This window comes from Tenrec ecaudatus, chromosome 1 (genome assembly GCF_050624435.1).
Source record: "Tenrec ecaudatus isolate mTenEca1 chromosome 1, mTenEca1.hap1, whole genome shotgun sequence".
NCBI classification, from domain to species: Eukaryota; Metazoa; Chordata; class Mammalia; order Afrosoricida; family Tenrecidae; genus Tenrec; species Tenrec ecaudatus.
In genome coordinates, this window is record NC_134530.1 from 37,940,993 (window position 1) to 37,959,006 (window position 18,014).

At 45.2% G+C, this 18,014-nt stretch overlaps 1 pseudogene; it reads right to left on the reverse strand.

The window, feature by feature from the left end:
• Nucleotides 1-12,541: 12,541 nt before the first annotated feature.
• On the reverse strand, nt 12,542-12,916 carry LOC142459683 (interferon-induced transmembrane protein 2 pseudogene; annotated as a pseudogene).
• Nucleotides 12,917-18,014: the final 5,098 nt, after the last annotated feature.

An 18,014-nucleotide genomic window follows, 5' to 3' on the forward strand; every position in this document is an offset into this window, starting at 1 on the left:
GACTAGTGCTCAAACCCAGGCTCACTGTCATCGAGTCAATTCTGACTCAGAGGGATGCTAGAGGACAGGGTAGAACTGCGCTCTGGGCTTCTGAGACTGTAAATCCTTACGGGAGTAGAAAGCCTCATCTTTTTCCTGCAGGTGGTTTCCAACTGCCCACCTTGCAGTTAGCAGCCCAGCATGTAATCCACGTCACCGCCAGGGCTCCTTGGTGTGTAGGGATACTAGCAACTTAATCTTTCTTTCTAGTCACTAAGTAATCCACCGTCGTTGTTGCACACAAAATGCCCTGTACCCTTACAAAAATCCCATTCAGATAGGATATCAGGCCCAGAGGGCAGGATCTCTGGATGGTATAAGGCAGTCTCTAGATCAGGTCTGAATTTCGCTTCTCTTGCTGAAACACAAAAAACATGGGGAATCTGCTGCCCACGTGTGTTAGGTGGGTTAACTTGAGAAACAAATACAGTGACCTTCATACATGTATAAGAAAGAGATTTATAACCGATTACAAGGAGCTACGTATAGCCTCCTCCCTGGGGACGGACAACAGAAAAATGGGTGAAGGGAGATGTCAGACTGTGCAAGATATGACAAAATAATAACATAAATTATCAAGGGTTCATGAGTGAGGGGGAGCAGGGAGGGAGGGAGAAAATGAGGAGCTGAAGTCAGAGGCTTAAGTGGCGAGCAAATGTTTTGAGAATAATGAGGGCAATGAATGTACAAATGTGCTTTATACAATTGATGCATATATGGGTCGTGATAATAGTTGTATGAGCCCTCAATGCATGAGTTTTTTTAAAAAGAAAGAGATTTATATCAAGAAGTAATTACCTATCAAGAAAGCATCTTAACCTAGTGCAACGAAGTCCCTAAATCCAATACTAGTCCATCAGTCCCTCTTCAGACTCACACAGCCACGTGCAATGATGCAGAATGCAGGAAGACTACCAGCTAGTGGGAGCAGAGTCATGTGGCTTCAAGCTCGGTGGACACATGGCAGGGCTCTGGAGTTCTTAGGGTGGCCAGCCATCAAGAAGAGGAAGAGGGAGAGACAGTGAGGGTGGGCTCTAGAGTCCCCATTTATAAGTAGGTCACCTCTCCCTGCAAAGCCATAGCATCAGGCTATGACCTGATTGACAGGCTTGACTCCACCCTTAGCCAGTAGTGTCCAGTTGACACAAAATCATCTGCATACCACACCATGCTTCCAGTACAGATGGACAATGTAAGGACAGAAGCATCCTAGACATTCTTCACCCGACTTTGGACGTGTGATCAGGGGAGATCGGTCATGTTTGGTAAAGTAGAGGATCAGTGACGAGGAGGAAGACACTCCACAAGACGAACTGACTGCGACAATGGGCTCAAACATCTCAACAGGTGTGAGAATGGCACAGGACAGAGTTTCCTTCTGTCGTACAACGGTCACTATGAGTCGGAATGGACATGAGGACACCTAACCTCAGCCACAGCATTCAGAAAGAGGTGTGAATGGGAGACACCTAGCAGACAGTGGCCTGTGACTAATTCCGTCATCCTGCTGGGCTGACAAAAACACTTTCCCTCTCCGGGGCATAACCTGGATTCGGACTAGAGGAGATTGCCTGCTTCGATGCCCCCTGTTGCCCCTGCCCTCCTGGAGAGTCCCCCTGTGCACATATTTCCCTTGGCCACGTTTATTCCATGGGGAGGAATGAATCCTCCTTCAGGGATGGGCATGTTTCTTAACTCATGTCCTGAATGTACAGAGTTGGGTCCCCATTAAGTCCTTCAAGTCTAAAACATTCTTGTTAGTCCAAGCTGAAGGTTCCTTTGGGCATTACAACTTATCCCAAAATTCAGTTGACTTCTTAACCTTCTGGTGGTCACACAGCAGTCATGCATTCGAAGTTATCATAATGCAGCGTCACTGGCTTGTCGTTCAACCTGTTCTCTTAAATAGAAAAAAAAAGGAGAAGTTGCAACCCCCAGGGCTGGAGCCTCTTGGCTCCAGCCGACCTCAGGCCCTGCTTGCTGTTCTCTAACGAATCCCACCGTGTGTTCCCCTTCCTGATCTCCCTGCCTGGAATGCCCAGCCTACCCTATCTGCCATGGCTAATCCCATCCCCAACACCAACGCCACCTTGAAGAGGCTTCCTTCTCTGTTCTAGCTCAGGTTTGTCCCTATGCCACTGGTACAACAATAACTTACATTTTGTTTCTTTCTCCATTTCTAATATCTGATGTCTATTTAAAAGCAGTTGCTGTTGAGTGGATTCTGACTCCTTGTGGCCTCATGTGAATCGGAGTAGATCCGTGCTCCACAGAGTTGTCAGTGCCTGCCGTTTAAGCTTTAGATCTCCAGGTCTTTCTTCCAAGATGGTTCTGAGGAGCTTTGAACTTCCAACCTTGCCATTACCCTCCAAGCACATTGCTTGCTTCACCGATTGGTGAAGTTGTTTCCTGTTTCCAAATAGCACGTTGAACACAATTGACCATTGGTGGGTTGATACAATGGAGTGTTTCCTTGACTTCTCTGTTGAAGATCTTTTCCTGGGAAAACTGCAGTCACCTCTCCGGCCACACAGAACAGCCCATCACCAGCCCCGTGCGTGGCTCCTGCAAGTATCCGCGAGGCACTCCAAGCCCTGAACTCACAGAAGGCCAGTGTGAAGGGTCCGCTTTCACTGAACTTGGAAAGATAATTATGCTCACATGAGAATTCTAAGAGATGAGGGAAATTAAATAAGATGGTCTTGCTAAGCTATCTGGAAGTGAATCTTTTGGAATAAAATTACATTAGCATCAGAAATTCTAATATCCAAGCTCTTGGATCACTTATTATTTCCTTATGAATATTTTTATATGTTCAATGAGCAGAATTGTCTCTGGCTCATGTAATGGGAATAACTTTTGATATTTTTTATCCACCATAGACCAGATAAGCAAAAGAAAAAATGAATCTATTTCTTACTCCATGGATTTATCATTTATGCTTCCAGCTCTGCTCACATTGCCCCCCGGCTACTAGTGCTGCTCCTCCACTGTTGTCTCCTCAGATCAGGGGATCCCCCATCTCCTGCCCATTTTCATTTCTTTAATGGCAAGAGACACTCGTGTGTGGGCTTCAGAGGAAAGATTGCTAGGATTTATTACCCTTTTCCCATTTTTCTCAGCATCTCTTCTCTCAATCCCCCACCCCCCAACTTCCTTTCACTTTATGAAGGTGTGTGTGTGTGTGTGTGTGTGTGTGTGTGTGCGTGTGTGTGCAGAGAGCACTGGATACATCAGTCCACATACTGACATTCCTCATGTAAGAAGCTCTGGATGCTATGGGCACCAATGAAGCCTTTAGAAAGCTATCCCTGTTTACCCGTGTCCCTTACATATCACACTTTTCAGAATTCGATAAGGGAGTCCAACGCTTAAGAGAGACGTTCATAAAATTATTCAGAGGCAATAAGTAATGTAGAGGTAAAAGCATCCCCCCCCCCATGGAGGGGTTCAGAAATTGGTGGGGGAAATTCTGCTAGCTCTTCATTCAATGTTCCCATGAACTTTTTGAAGCTCTCACGGAACCCATGCTGTCATTGTTGGTGGTTTGGGTGAGGTTGACCTGCCATGTTCCCATGAACACGGACACAGAATATTTGGGGATGCGAGAAAAGCAAACAAGTCAAATACCTTTAACCAAAAAAGGGAAGTAGAAGGATTTAGAAAATCAAAGTGTTTCACACCCATTGCCACTGAATTGATTACAACCCTGAGCTACCTTCTATCGGGTTTCTACAGACGCTGCAAATTTGTGTGAGAGCAGTTGTTGTCATTGGGCGCTATGTGTCAGCTCCAACTCCTAGTGCCCGTGGGCACCAAGAGTGAAACACTGCCTAGACCTGTGCCATTCTCATAGGTGGTGTGTGTGAGCCCACTGTTTCACACTCTGTGTTAATCCATCTTGCTGGGATTCTTCCTCTTTTTCTCTGATTCTCTGCTTTATCACGCATGCTTTCAATGAGTCCCTTCATTAAGACTGATATCTCTTGATGTCACCAGAAATTGCAGGTATTTACCCAGAAGGCAAAGGTATCAGGCATCTAAGACCCAGAATAAAACCATACCCAAGGTGAATGGTGGGGGATGGGGGTGGAAGGAATGGAGATCCAATGCCCATCTGTAAACAATTGGACATCCCCTCACAGAGAAGTCACAGGTAAGAGATGAGCCAGTCAGGGGGCAGTATAGCACCAATGAAACACACAACTTTCCTCTAGTTCTTTGGTGCTTCCTTCCCCCCACTATCATGACCTCAATTCTCCCTTACAAATCAGATTAGACCAGAATATGCACACTGCTACAGATAAACACCCACAACACAGGGAATCCAGGATAGATAAATCCTTCAGGGCCAACAAGGAGAGTAGAGATATAGGAGAATTAGAGGAGAGTGGGTGGATAAAGGGGAAATCGATCACAAGGACCAAACTAGAATCCTCTCCCAGGGGGACGAATAATGGAAATGTGGGGGAGGGGTGACAGAGGATGATGTAAGATATGGAAAAAAATCTATAACTTATCAATGATCCTTGAAGGAGGGCAGGCGGGGGAGGGAGGGGGAAGAAATGGGGAGCTGATATCAGGGGCTCAAGTGGAAATAGAATGCTTTGAAAATATGATGGCGGCATATGTGCAAATGTGCTTCACACGCTGGATGAATGTATGGTTTAGGATAAGAGATGTAATAGCCCCAATAAAAGTATTTTAAAACTAAATTAATTAAAATTAATTAATTAAAAGAAAAAGGAGAAATGTATGGAGAAGGTATACCAGCAAGACCAACAGCCCCACAGGCTGCCTTTGTCGTGTCCTGTTTGGATTCCACAGAGCTCATATACCACACTCTGAGGGTCACCAAAGAAGTGTTACATTAACTCAGGTTTCAGGGTTACCCCAGAAACAACTGTTGACTGTAAGCAAGCAAACAGAGCAAAAAGGTTCTTTCCCTCTCAGAACAGTCTCCAGGTGTCTTTGTGGACTAACTGGATAGCGGGGCCTCCCAGCTTTTAAACCCTAACTCTCAGGTAAACAGTTATCTGGCCCCTCCAGGTGATGTCCCATCCAACCTGTTTGTCTCTGAATGCATTTTTAAATGTCCAGAGACTGCACTAAATAAAGTTAGACTAACTACATTTAGTAAAGAGGACATTTTTCAACTGCATTAAGTAAAATAATTTAGATTACACTACTGACATGCCCAAAATATATGAGCTGAGGTCTCTGCACCCTGGCTGCAAAGACAGATTTATCTGTCTGTCCGGCAGACCACGGTACTTGCGACATCCTTCACCCACACCATACTTCAAATGTATCCCATCTTTTTAAATCTTCCTTATTGGTTGTCCAATTTTCACATACAGATGAGGGTAATGAAAATACTTTGGCTTGAGTTGGACACAGCTTAGTCCTCAAAATGACATTTTCTCCCGTCCACACTTTAAGAGGTTTTGTAACTGATTTGCCCAATGTTCTAGTAGTTTGGCTTCTTGACCACTGCTTCCCTGAGCACTGAGTGTGGATCCAAGCAAAATGAAATCCTTGGCTTCAATCTTTTCTTTTGGTGCAGTTGTGAAGATTTTTGTTTTATTGACATTGAGCTATGATCCTTACTGAAGGCTGCCACCTTGGCTGCGGTTTCATTCTGGGTCTTAGATGCCTGATACCTTTGCCACTTCTGGGTAAAATATCTGTGTTTCAAGTGACATCAGGAGATATCAGTCTTATTGAAAGGACTCGAAAGCATGCATGATAAAGTAGAGATTTTCATCAGCAAGTGCATTAAAACCTCTTCATTTTCAGCAAGAAAGTTGTGTTGTCCTCATATTGCAGATTGTTAACTAGCCTTCCGCCAATCCTGGTGCCACATTCTGCTTCCTCTAACCCTGTGTCTTGGATGATTTGCTCAGCATTCAGATTTCTGGAAACAGATCTAGTTAAAGGCAGGTGCTGAAAAAGCATGCATGGCCAGAAATCTCTCTCGTCTCTGTTGTCATCAATTTTAAGGACGTTTATCCCACAAGGTAATGGCCTGGCTATCAACAATGGTGAGCCTATTTCCTACTAAATTAGCAGTTCCATCAAGGGGAGATTGCCTTTTCCAGTGGTGCTACACCACATCGTGGGATAGCTGCCATTTGCTTAAATAGCTTGGGGAACTTTCTAACCCCTGAACCAATCATTGTGGCGAGGGAGCTAGAAAGAGGATCACATCAGACCATCTAAGCCACACAGACTGTGTAGGAGACTGTGGCTCAGTTCTCATCTTCCATGAAGGAAATCGAGGTTTGATTACCAGCCAGTGCACCTCATGCTCCATCACTACCTCTCAGTGGAGGCCTGTCACAATGAGGTAAAACAGGTTTCGGTGGGGCTTTTAGATTAAGATGGAGTAGGAAGAACAGCCCGGTGGTCTGTTTCCCAACAATCAACCCACGAAACCTTACTGATCACAGTGCCCAAGCCACAATCATCAGGCAGATACAAGACTGCACATGTCATTCTCTCATGCATGGAGTTATGTATTCAGTTGCCTTTTAACTTGGGGCCCCATTCAGTGGTAGTGAACAACGAAATCAGTGAAAGATGGAGTAGATCTTACAGACAGCAATGACAAGTCACCACTTTACTTTTTCATACAAGAATCCATGGTTCTTCTTCTATCTGCAGACTGCGATGGGGAAGGGATGTGAGATGCCATGGAAGGGCACGGCAGAACTCGGAGCCGTGTGGGGAACCAGCTGTGCTGGGTTCCAGAACCTGCTGTTTACACAAACCAACAAAACCAAACCTAGTCCCATCTAGTCAGATCCAACTCTTAGGAACCTTATATAGTGTTTCTATGGGAACAGAGGGCCTCATTTTTCTTCCACAGAGCAGCTGATGGGTTTGAACCATAGACCTCATGGTAAGCAGTCCAACACTTACCCAACAGCACCGCCAGGGCTCCTTTGTTCTACATATGTAGACAACAATAGCAGGAAGACAACAGAAAACCAGGCAGCATAAAGATTGAAGTCCACCTCTGCTTCTCAGCAGTATGATGTTGACCTGCCTTGAGTGGCCAGTTTCCCCGTGAACCCAGGTGAGGACTGCAGTGAGCCGGTGTTGGAGCCAGCTCTGTGCTCAGCCCAGGAGTCCTCACTCAGTGAATGCCATCCTGCCACCCTTAGCAATCCCCCTCCTCCAGCATGTTTTACAGGTTTGCATTCAGGATTGCCTCCTGGGATGGAAGAGCCTAATTTTAAAGAACTTGCAATTAGAGAACTCCTAACACTTCCTAAATCTTGCTAATCAAACTCATTAAGGAGGACACAGGGTATTGCCAATTCCAAACACCTGGAAGGCACTGCGTGGGCCCCCCCCCCCCCAGCAATGACAGCTGTGTGGGTTCTCTCTGAATTCATTGAAGTCACACCTACTCTGCCTATGGAAGCAACAGCAGCCCCGTGACACATGCAATTATCATATAGATGGGACCAGGGGACGGAGGGACGCCCAAAGAGGAAATCTTGTCTTGTTAGGGTTTGGTCCATTTCTTGCTCAAGTGCAGAATCCATCTCATCTCAGTGGGAGACCAGAGTTTCCGCTGGATAATTAGTGGACAAAGGGGCCCATGTCTCCTTTGGCTGTCTATGGCCCTTTGTCTCAGAATGCCCAAGTTTAGTGTTGGCTGGCTTAGAAAGCTGAGGCAGCCACTGTCCCTGCTGGCTGCAGCGACGCCATTCCTTCAGTGTCAGCAGGAGCAAAGAGTAGCACCGCTGACAGGAAAGCAGGCTCCTCCCAGCAGGACAAGATTCCCCTGCAAACACCCCGCCCCCACCCGTGAGGGTGCCATGGCACATCTCAATAGCGAACTAAAGTCTGTCTGCTTCTCCCACGTGGCCCTGGTGTGCAGTGTAGTCAATCCAGAGCTGTCCCTGGAAAAGCCAGCCTTCTAAGCAGGAGCTGTATCTCTGCAATCCAATGCATTCATATGTACATACATATCGACACACAGGGTGATCCAGTGTTTACAAGATCTCACCACTGGAAGTAACCCAAATGCACATGACTGTTGTGGTGATAATTATATGAATTGCATGACATATATAATGGAAGGGTATGGAGCCATTAAAAGAATGAGATAGCTCCACCTGTGCTGGCTGGGGTAGGACCAGGCAGTATGTTGTTCTGTGATGCATCAAGTCTCTGTGTGTCTCAACCAACTCAATGGCAACTAACAGTGACAAGACACGGGAGCTGACCTGGAAAGACTTCTATTTTACATTGTTATGTGAAAGATGCAACCTGAAGAAGAAGAATCATTTAAGCAAAGGCTTTTTCATTTTCGGAAAAGAAGGATATGCATGTACATTCAAATGCTGTTGTAGAAATGAAAATAGAATGCCGAATAAAGAATGTAGAAAAGGATACTACAGTCTCCAGATTTTAGGGAGGTCCATGGCCTCCTAGATTAGAAACGTCATTGCCCAGAATCCCTTGCAGCTAAGATTTGGCCAATAATGTGAGCACAGATAATACCTGTGACTTCTGGTCCAGCTGTAAAACGGGATGGGCATCCTGAGTGTTACTTGTTAGCCCACTGTGGAGATAGTTCTGGGCTCTCCCTTCTCGTCCAAACAAGGAAGACTCTAGAACAGCAAACTAGAACAGCCTGGGCTCCCCAACCAAGAGGCAGCTATTGAATCTGGAGACAGCTCACTACTTTTAGACTATGGCATGGAAGCAAAATCAACTTCTGTCTAATCTATACACTTGCATATGTTAGGGTTTGTTTGTTTTGTTTTGTTTTACAATATTGGCCTCTGTTACATGTAACAGGAGCTTATATAATAGAACCATTCTTAGTCATCAATTATGAGGTGTAACTGGAAGTAGACTAGTTGGAAGAGAGGGACTTGGGCTAATTTTACTTTATATGATGCTATTCTTTTAAATTTTGCAATTAATGTGTTTTTCTTTGAATTTTTATTGGCCCTCAAGTGGCAGGATTGGAGTATAAGTCTTAGTTCACAACAATATACATATATGGCCTACTTCTATTTAGTTAATTAGTTATGCCTTTAAAAATAATAAGTACTATCTCTACCACTGCTCCCAACAAAAGTTAGGATGTTCGGCACAGCTGTCATTGAAATGGTATGCTGCCCACCTGCTCCCTGGCCTGGGGGACCTAACCTTCCCGCTGAATTGTAGTATCCCCTTGTGTTAGTCTGGGTTGGCTAGAGAAACAAATCCAGAGACATGCATATGTGTGTAAGAGAGAGTTTTATATCCAAGAGTAATTGTATATTAAGAAAACATCCCAGCCCAGTCCAAATCAAATCCATAAATCCAATATTAGCCCATATGTCTGATACTAGTCTATAAATTCCTCTTCAGACTCAGGAAATACATGCAATGATCCCAAATGCAGGAAGATCACAGGCCAGTGGGTGAAAAGTCTTGTGGATCCAGTGGCAATGGAAGCACCTCCAGGGCTCTGGCTGCCATCAGTGTGGTTCCATGCGGCTTGTCAGCAGGAAGATAAAGCAGAGAGAGAAAGTATGTGTCCCGCTTCCAGGGAGGAGCACAGGAGGTCCCAAAGTCCTCCTGGTGGGTGTTACCTTGTGACCTGATTGACAGACTATACTTCATCCCTGTAGCCTATTTAACAAGTTGACATAAATTTATGTAACTACCACACCCCTCATGTTTCTCCTCAAATCATCCACATTTTTTCAAGTTCCTCTTCTAATACAAGGTTCAACAATGTTTCCTGTAAAAAAAATCAATTTAATTATCTTAGAATACAGATTTCTTGACCCATGGAGTTGGTGTGACCCAATCAGGTCATTTAACTTAGGTCTCATTTGTTTGAACCTTGAACCTTTAAAAAATTGATTTCCTAAAATCACTGTGACACTTAGGTTGTGTGTCAACTTGGCTTCTCCAATAAGAGGATATGGGTCGAGTGCAACCTCTTACTCAGATTATAGTGTGATGATGTCTTCTTATGTGGCCCATTTAACATCCATAAAGAGACCCTTGGAAGAACTTTCTCTCCTTGCTGGTGAGGATCCTACATCTATGGCGTCCACCTCCAAGCCACTGAACTTGAACCAAAAGGCCCGCCATAGGGCTTATCAATATCGGGAGCTATCAGTTGCTTGCCATCGTATCTATCTGCCAATGTACCTCTGAATCCACTAGCTGTGATCCTCTTCTTGCTTCATCCTCTGGCCTGCTGCTTCCTCGTCTTGCTTCTTGGCTTCCTATCTTCCTAGCCTCAGCAGCAACTCCAGTCAGGAATAGCCGCCAGCTGGCTCTCAGATTTGAACCACCTAAACTTGACTCTTTCTAAAATTGTGGAAGGCATTTTTCTTGATATAAACTTCTCTATGTGTATGTGTAAACCTTCAAGTTAAAAATAAAACCAGCTTAGTAAGCAGCTTAGCAAGATCGTTTTGCCTTAGGCACGGAGCTCTTTGGGAAGATTCAAATGATCTTCAGAAGACTAACCTAGCAGACAGCCCCTACAGACCCTGCTTCCACTATTTTAACTTCAGAGCACCTACTCACGGCCTTTAAATTGATGCCGCCCCACTCAAAACCTACAGTTATCACAATAAGTATAGTCTGACATGCGAATGTATATTACACCATTCTAAAGAAAGGTTATCCAGCAAAAAGCAGATGTTATCACACAATATTATTAAGATCACATGCAAGTAAAGTTTTTCTGAAGATATTAAAAAATAGTTGCAGCGATACATCAACAGAAATACAAGCTGGATTCAGAAGAAGACATGGATTAATACAGTGGATGCAACAATAGACTCTAGGTTAGCAACAGCCGTGACGAAGTGGAGGCCCAGGCAGTGCTGTGTTCTACTGAACAAAGAGTCGCTTCCAGGGCACCAAATAACAACAAATCCCTGGTGTTTCTCTGAGAATTTCATTTTTTCCACACACGTAAAGGGCAGGTAGTAAATATTTTAGCTTTCCCTCGCATATTCTCCGGTTACTTTTATAAGGTTTGAAAGAATGATAAAACCATTCCTCAGCTTGCAGGGCCTACAAAACCCAGGCACCAGCTGAACCTATCCGACACATTAGTTTCGATTTCTATAAAACATTTAACTCTTTGCAAAAAAAAAAAAAACATTTAACTCTACCACAGTTCATTAATCAATTCTTCCATTCCCCATATGTAGTTTATTTCTAAGCTTTGGATATTGGGCAAGCTGTTTCAGGGAGCTTTAAAAAAGTTCACGGAAAAATCCTGTTTTCTTATTACATGTTTTTCCCCCACAAACTTCTTGAAGCCCTCCTTTATAGTCTTCACACTTCCGGAGGCTTCTCAGGAATAGAGAGCATAATTGCTAAGTCCAGGAAGGTATAAATTGCTGAGTACTTGGATATAAGAATTGTTGTGTCATAGGAGGTGTGGGTTGCATGGTCGTGGGAGATATGGATTACTGAGTGGTGGAATATAGGAATTGCTGAGTTATGGTGTATATATAGCACCATACTGGGTATGGAAGTTAGGGATTATGTCAACTAGACACCTCTGGCTAGGGGTGGAGCCAAACCTCTCAGTCAAGTCACAGCCTTGATGTCAGTAAGCCTTTTTGTATAAGAACAAGGGACTGCAGAAGCTAGTCTCTCTCTACGACTTCACGCTCATGCTTGCTGGAACTCTGCCTGCCTGGATGGGTGGCCTGATACTGAGAGGGGCTGGTGACCTGCATGTCTCCACTGACGTCGGGTCCACGCAACTCTGCACCCACCAGTCTGTGGTGACCCTGCTCACCCTTCTCCTTCACTGACATGTGCTACTTGAGTTTGAAGAGAGACTTACAGACTAGCATCAGACTTACAGACTTTAATTGGCCTGGACTTGGATGTTTTCTTGAGATGGAATGATTATTTCTTGATATAGAGCTCTTTCTACACATATCTGGGTGTCATTGGATTTGTTTCGCTAGACAACCCTGGCCGAACGCAGTGGTTGCAGCATTGGGCTGTTAATGGTAAATTCGATTATTCAAACTGACTAGCCACTCATTGGGAGAGGCTATTGCTCCTGTCAAGATTTATAGTCTTGGAAACTTTCTTTCTTCTGCAGGTCGATATCGGTGTGTGAAGGTATATGAATCGCTGAGTCAGGGGAGGTGTGAATTGCTGAGTCAAAGCAGGCAGTGCTGACAACAGTATTTTTGAGAGACTAGCAAGGATTTCAAAGTCGCCTCTTAGGGGCTAATATTGATGTTTGGTTCATCCAGAATGCCTCTCTGAGCGCCTCTGCCTCACCCTGTTCCTTTGTTTCTGTTCTCGCTTCACTTTTCTTTCTTTCTTTTTTAATTTTGCACATAGGGACACTTTATTGAGCTTGCTGATAGATGGAGATACATGTGCAAATGGCTGTGGATAGGACCTGGGGCAGGCAGGCCAGGGGTCAGGAACCTGGTCATCCATCAAGGCAGGGCCGGAGGGTTCAGGACACAGCATAGTGCAGTGGCTAGGGGCCTTGCTGGCCCATCATTTGTGACAGGGCTTGGAAGCTCATCCTTGTGCCCGTGGCAAGAAGAATAACAAAGATGAAGATTCCCAGGAGGCTCAGGACAGTAGAGAAGATGTTCAGGTACTTGGCAGTGGACGCGTGGCTCTGGGCCCCCATCATGTCATCCACCATCTTCCAGTCCCTCAACTTCACGGAGTAGGCATAAGCCATGAAGCCCAGGCAGCAGCAGTTGAGAAAGAGTGTGTTGAAGAGGGACCAGACCACGTGGTTGGGCACATGGGGCTCACTCTGGATGTTAATCATGGCGGACTGCCTGGGGGCGGCATGGTATGGCACCCACAGCGCACCCATCTTGAGCTCCTCTTGAGCCATCTCCTGGGCGTGAGGATGCAGAGCCCTGTGGGATGGGAGAGCCTCGCTTCACTTGTCTGTGTGTGGGTTTCATTTGTGATTGCTTTAACTCACAGTTGAGTGTAAGGCTTTCCCAGCCTGGGCTGTGACTTCATCCGGTGTTACCCTCCTGTGAAATTATCAACAGATGTAGTCCTGGCATCAGACTCTAGATGCTTGGCTCTGGGCAAGCCATTTAACAGAGGGCAGAGACTGCGACATCAGTTCATTCTTTGGTTGCAAAGAACAGGAAATCACGCTACGTACCAGGCGGAGATGACATTGAATGGAGGCCTAATAACAGCTGGAGCGGGAGGAGTGCCTTCTTCTGGGAGTAAGCAGAGACATCTCCAGGGCATCTTTTTTGGGCCGTGCTGCCAGGCGGGAGAAACTGATGTCATTTTCTGGGTCACTCCACTTTTCCTGGACTTACCACATGTTTACTGAGCACCTCCTACTTGCCAGGCTTGAAGTCTCTTGGTGATGCAAATAGTTCAGCATCCAACGACTAGCTGCAAGGTTGGTGGTTCAAATCCCTCCAAAGACAGGCCTGGTGATCTTCTTCGGAACTCACACGAGTTGGCCTGAGCTGCAATCCGCTTCCCAGAAACTCACATCACGAGGGCTTGGACTATGCACATCCAGAACACAGCGAGGTGCCCTGCCCTGGGGAGTGAAAGGTTTGGAGATATGGTAGAAAGTAATGAGTGCCATGACCAGGAAAACGGTCAGCATGAAAGGAGTCAGGCTTGGTTGGAGTGGAGCTGAGGGGAAGAGTAGTCTAACATAGAACGTGGAGGACAGAGCAGGCCTCGTGAAGAGAGTGGCATTTGAGCAGACTGGAAAGAAGTGAGAGGAGGCAGGTGAGGACACCCAGGTAGCATGTTTCAGGCCAGGGAGACTGCTGGAGCAGCGGGATCAAGAGGCCAGTGGGGCACTTGGAGGTCAGAAAGGTACTAGGGAGCCAGGTTATATGGGGCAGCGTGGACCTTCACCAAGACACGGACATTCCCCCTGCAGGAAATGAGGAGAGCCAGCAGGCCTGGGACTAGACGGATCCTGTGGAGAGGTTGTAATGGATCGAAGCCTCAGACTGGGGCTGGGGCATCCACCTCCAAGTCCATACACTAGAGACGTGGCTGGAGACCTCAGTTTCTCATGCTGACTGCCCCCCCCCCCTGGAGTGCTCAGGACTCAGCTACGGGCTTCCTCTAGTCCAATGACAGGAGAGAAGCACACAGAGAGAGAACAAAGCCAGAAGCGGGAAGAATGGTGGTCATGGTCAACCTTCTTCTCTCCAATAGCTTTGAGTCACCAAGTCCAGCCCATAGTCAACAGGAAGAGATTGCGTACATGAAAGCATGGGTTGAAAACCAACAAGCCTCGGGCCTTTAACTTGATTCTGATTCATAGGGGCCCCATGGGAGAGAGGAGAACTGGCCAGACACTGATAGAAGCAGACTGCCACAGCTTTCTCCTGCGGGACCACAGGTGGGTTCTAACTCAGGATATTTTGCATAAGTAGCTGAGCATGTAGGCACAGGGACAGCAGGCCTCCTTCACTGGGAGGTATTTGGAGCCCACTGGGAGGCTATGAGTTGGCATAGGCTCAGTGGCCTTGGGCAGTGAGGAGACTATTTCACCAACACCACAATCCACATGGTCTTCTTCAGTCTTCCTTGTTCAATGCCCAACTTCCCCATGCATAGGAAACGATCACAAATGCCATGGCTTGGGTCAGGGGTACCTTAGTCTTCAAAGTACCACCCTTGCTTTTCAATACTCTATTGATAAGGCATTTTTATCACCCCAAACACAAGCCCTCTGCTCATTCCTCCTGCTCCTAGTCCCTGACCATGACTCATCTGCGTCTTGTCTCAGTGGAGTTGGCTATTCTGGATATCCCATAGATATGGAATCCTACAATGCCCCAACTTGGCGATCAACTTCTTTCACTCAGTGTGTTTTTGAGGTTCATCTATGGTAGCATGCACCAGGTCTTTATTCCTTTTATTGGTTGAGGAATGTTACATTCTATACTTACCACATTGGACATCTGCATTCATCCGTGGGTGCACATTTAGGTGGTTTCCACTTTGGGGCGATTTGGAATGGTGCTGCTATTGATGGTCATGTGCAAGGCTTTGTTTGAGCATCTCTTTTCAACTGTGTGGGGTATTCAGGGAGACTTCTTAAAGCTTTTCATGGAAAAATGGAATTAAAAAATGATGAACTCTTGGAAGCCACTTATATACATAGGAAAAGAATTGTCTGATTCATATGGCAATACTGTTTTTAACTATTCAAGGAAACACAAAGTTCTTTCTCAGAGCCTGTAACATTTTATATCCCCGCAAGTAACGTGTGAGAGTCTTAATTCCTCCACACTTTTCACCACTACTTATTATTGTCATTCTTTTTATTTCAGTGGTTCTAGGAGGTGTGACGTAGTATCTCATTATGGTTTGGGTTGTATGTCCTGAATGACTATTGAGACAGCACATTTTATAAACTGTTGGCAGTTTATGTATCTTCTTTAAAGAAATGTATTCAGGCCCTTGGCCCATTTTAAGGACTTGAGTGTTTATCGTTTTATTGTTGACAGATTAGAATAAGTTATATATATTGGATACTAGATCATGATCAGATATATGACTTGTGGATATGTTCTTCCCTTCTGTGTAGTATTTATGTTTTCTTGGGGAAAAAAATCCCTTGATGCACAAAATTGTCAATTTTTTTGAGTAAGTCCTATGGATGAGGGCAAATCAACGAGTAATACTGTGAAGTCCTCAAAACTGTTATTACACTAAGTTAGCAAGTGAAGCTACTGTCTCTTGGCATACACTCCATCCAGCACTTCGCACTTGTGAAGGCATCTCCCTAACCCTTCCTCAAAGAAGACTGTTCCCTTCCACTGATGCTATGTCAAAATGGCAGATGTGGCATCCTCCAAGGATTTAAATGATGTTTTAAATTTTTTTAAAGTACATCAGAGCTGAGGATGGCTGAGGTAAGTCTCCCAACAAAATTCTTGTACAACCACAATTGCTATCCTCAAAGAATGAGCAAGTGCATTATCACAATGGAAGAAAAATTCCTTAGCACCACTTTGCTGGTCTTTTTTCTTATCAATTTTCTTTCTGTCCTTTAAGAAAATCTATCAAGATTACTTCTTTGGGATTCCAAGCCACAGTCACCGTAAACTTCTGACACGACCTCTCTGTTTTGAACTGCACTGACCCAGCAGACCCCTCACTCCGTCACTGTTTTGCTTAGACTTTTGTTGTTGTTGTTGTTGATGGCATCCCAATGAGATGAAGACACGAGAGAATGTGTCTGAGGTAACCTGTCTGCGGCCATCCACTGAACACACTGAGACGGGTTTGTTTGGAATCAGCCCATCTGTTTATGATCGCGAACCTTAGTAGCAGTACTTTTTGATTTGGCCTCATTTTTTTTCCTTCTGCTTTTATTGCTTGTGTGGCAGTACTCTGTGTAGATGGGATCCAAACACTTTATCCAAGTCAGAAGGTGGATGGGGTTATCAGAATGAGCGGGGCTAGAAGCCAAGTGGACAGAACCACAAATATCCATTGGAATGAGAACTTCACAGTGTTTGGGGGGCAATTTCAATGACACGACACTTAGCACAGAGTACGAGGGCAATACATGTTAGCTATTCCAAACAAAAGTGTCTGATATGTGATTTTGGAAAGAATAAAGAGGATCCAGGCAAACGCCACCATTGTTTCTCTCAGCCTTTATCCAGGGCAATTCAGGGCCGTCTGTGCCAAGAGGGCAAGGAGCAAATGGGATCGGAACCAGCCCCAGTGGGAAAGGATGGCGGGCGTGTTATGGGGGAGCTTCTTTTTGTCATGTCAAGGCAATGTTTTTTTTTAAAGCTTACTCTTTGGGATGGAGACAATATTTGGAATCCCCTTTATAAGGTATGTGGCTTCTGCGATAATCTTTATACCACGTCCTGACTGAACGCTGAGTCTGGTTTGAAGGTGGAACTTGAAACGTTTACCATTCTTCTCCCTTCCCCTACTCTCCCCCTCTGGTTATTTGTTCATGTTTGAGGGAAGAATAGGTGCCTCTGCCTGGAAAGTTTATTCTCCAAACAGACCTGCATTTGTCACTCTTGTTTATCTAGCTTAATGCTCAACTCCTCCACTTATGTGCTCATCAATGATGAATTTGTCAACATTCCCAAGAGTAGCTTTTGGAACTTGAACCTCTTCTCACCCTACAGAGACTCTCCATCCGTTAAAGCCAACCAAGTAGTTACTTTGGAAATGCCACTGATGGCCTGCTTCTGGCCAATAATGTATGAGAGGAGGTTGCCAGGGCTTCCAGGAAGATTTCCTCCAAAATAAAAGGAAACGAGGAGAAGTCATGCTCTACTTTCCAACTATGTCTAGAAGAGAACCCTGAAACAGCTCACTTGTGTTCCCAAGAGGAATCCATTGTGTCCAATATGGCGACATAGAAGGCAGCTGAATTTTTTTGTTGTGGGCAAATTAGTCGCCCTTGGGACTGCCCACTTTTCAGATTTCCTGATAGATAGGATGGATTATGTCTTTTCCCTTTAGTACACTTTTAGTTCAGTTTCCTGTGCTTTCTAGCTGAATGCCTCCAATGGATACCTGACTTCAGGAAGGACCTACACCAGAGAGCCTCAACAGAAGAAGAAACCCACAGCGTTGAGAAGGTTACTAAGTTCACAGCTAGATTGTCCAGAGACCCTGAAAGCAGAAAGAGAAGTAACATAACATAAATGATCATTTTTCTCTGGTGGGGTTCACAGCCAAATAAGGACAGAGATAGAAAATGACACATTGGGAGCTTTGTGAATGAGAAGGGAAACTCATACGAAATGACATTCAAATTCTCTACTTCTATGTAGGATAGCTGGGTTCAGTTCCTGCCCAGGGAATCTTCTGCCCAGCCACCGCCTGGCTATTCTGGGTGGCTTGTGTTACTATGATGTTGAACAAGTGTCAGAGGAGCTTCCGGACTAAGACAGACTAGGAAGAAAGGACAACGGGGAGACCTACTTGCAAAAAGCAGCCAA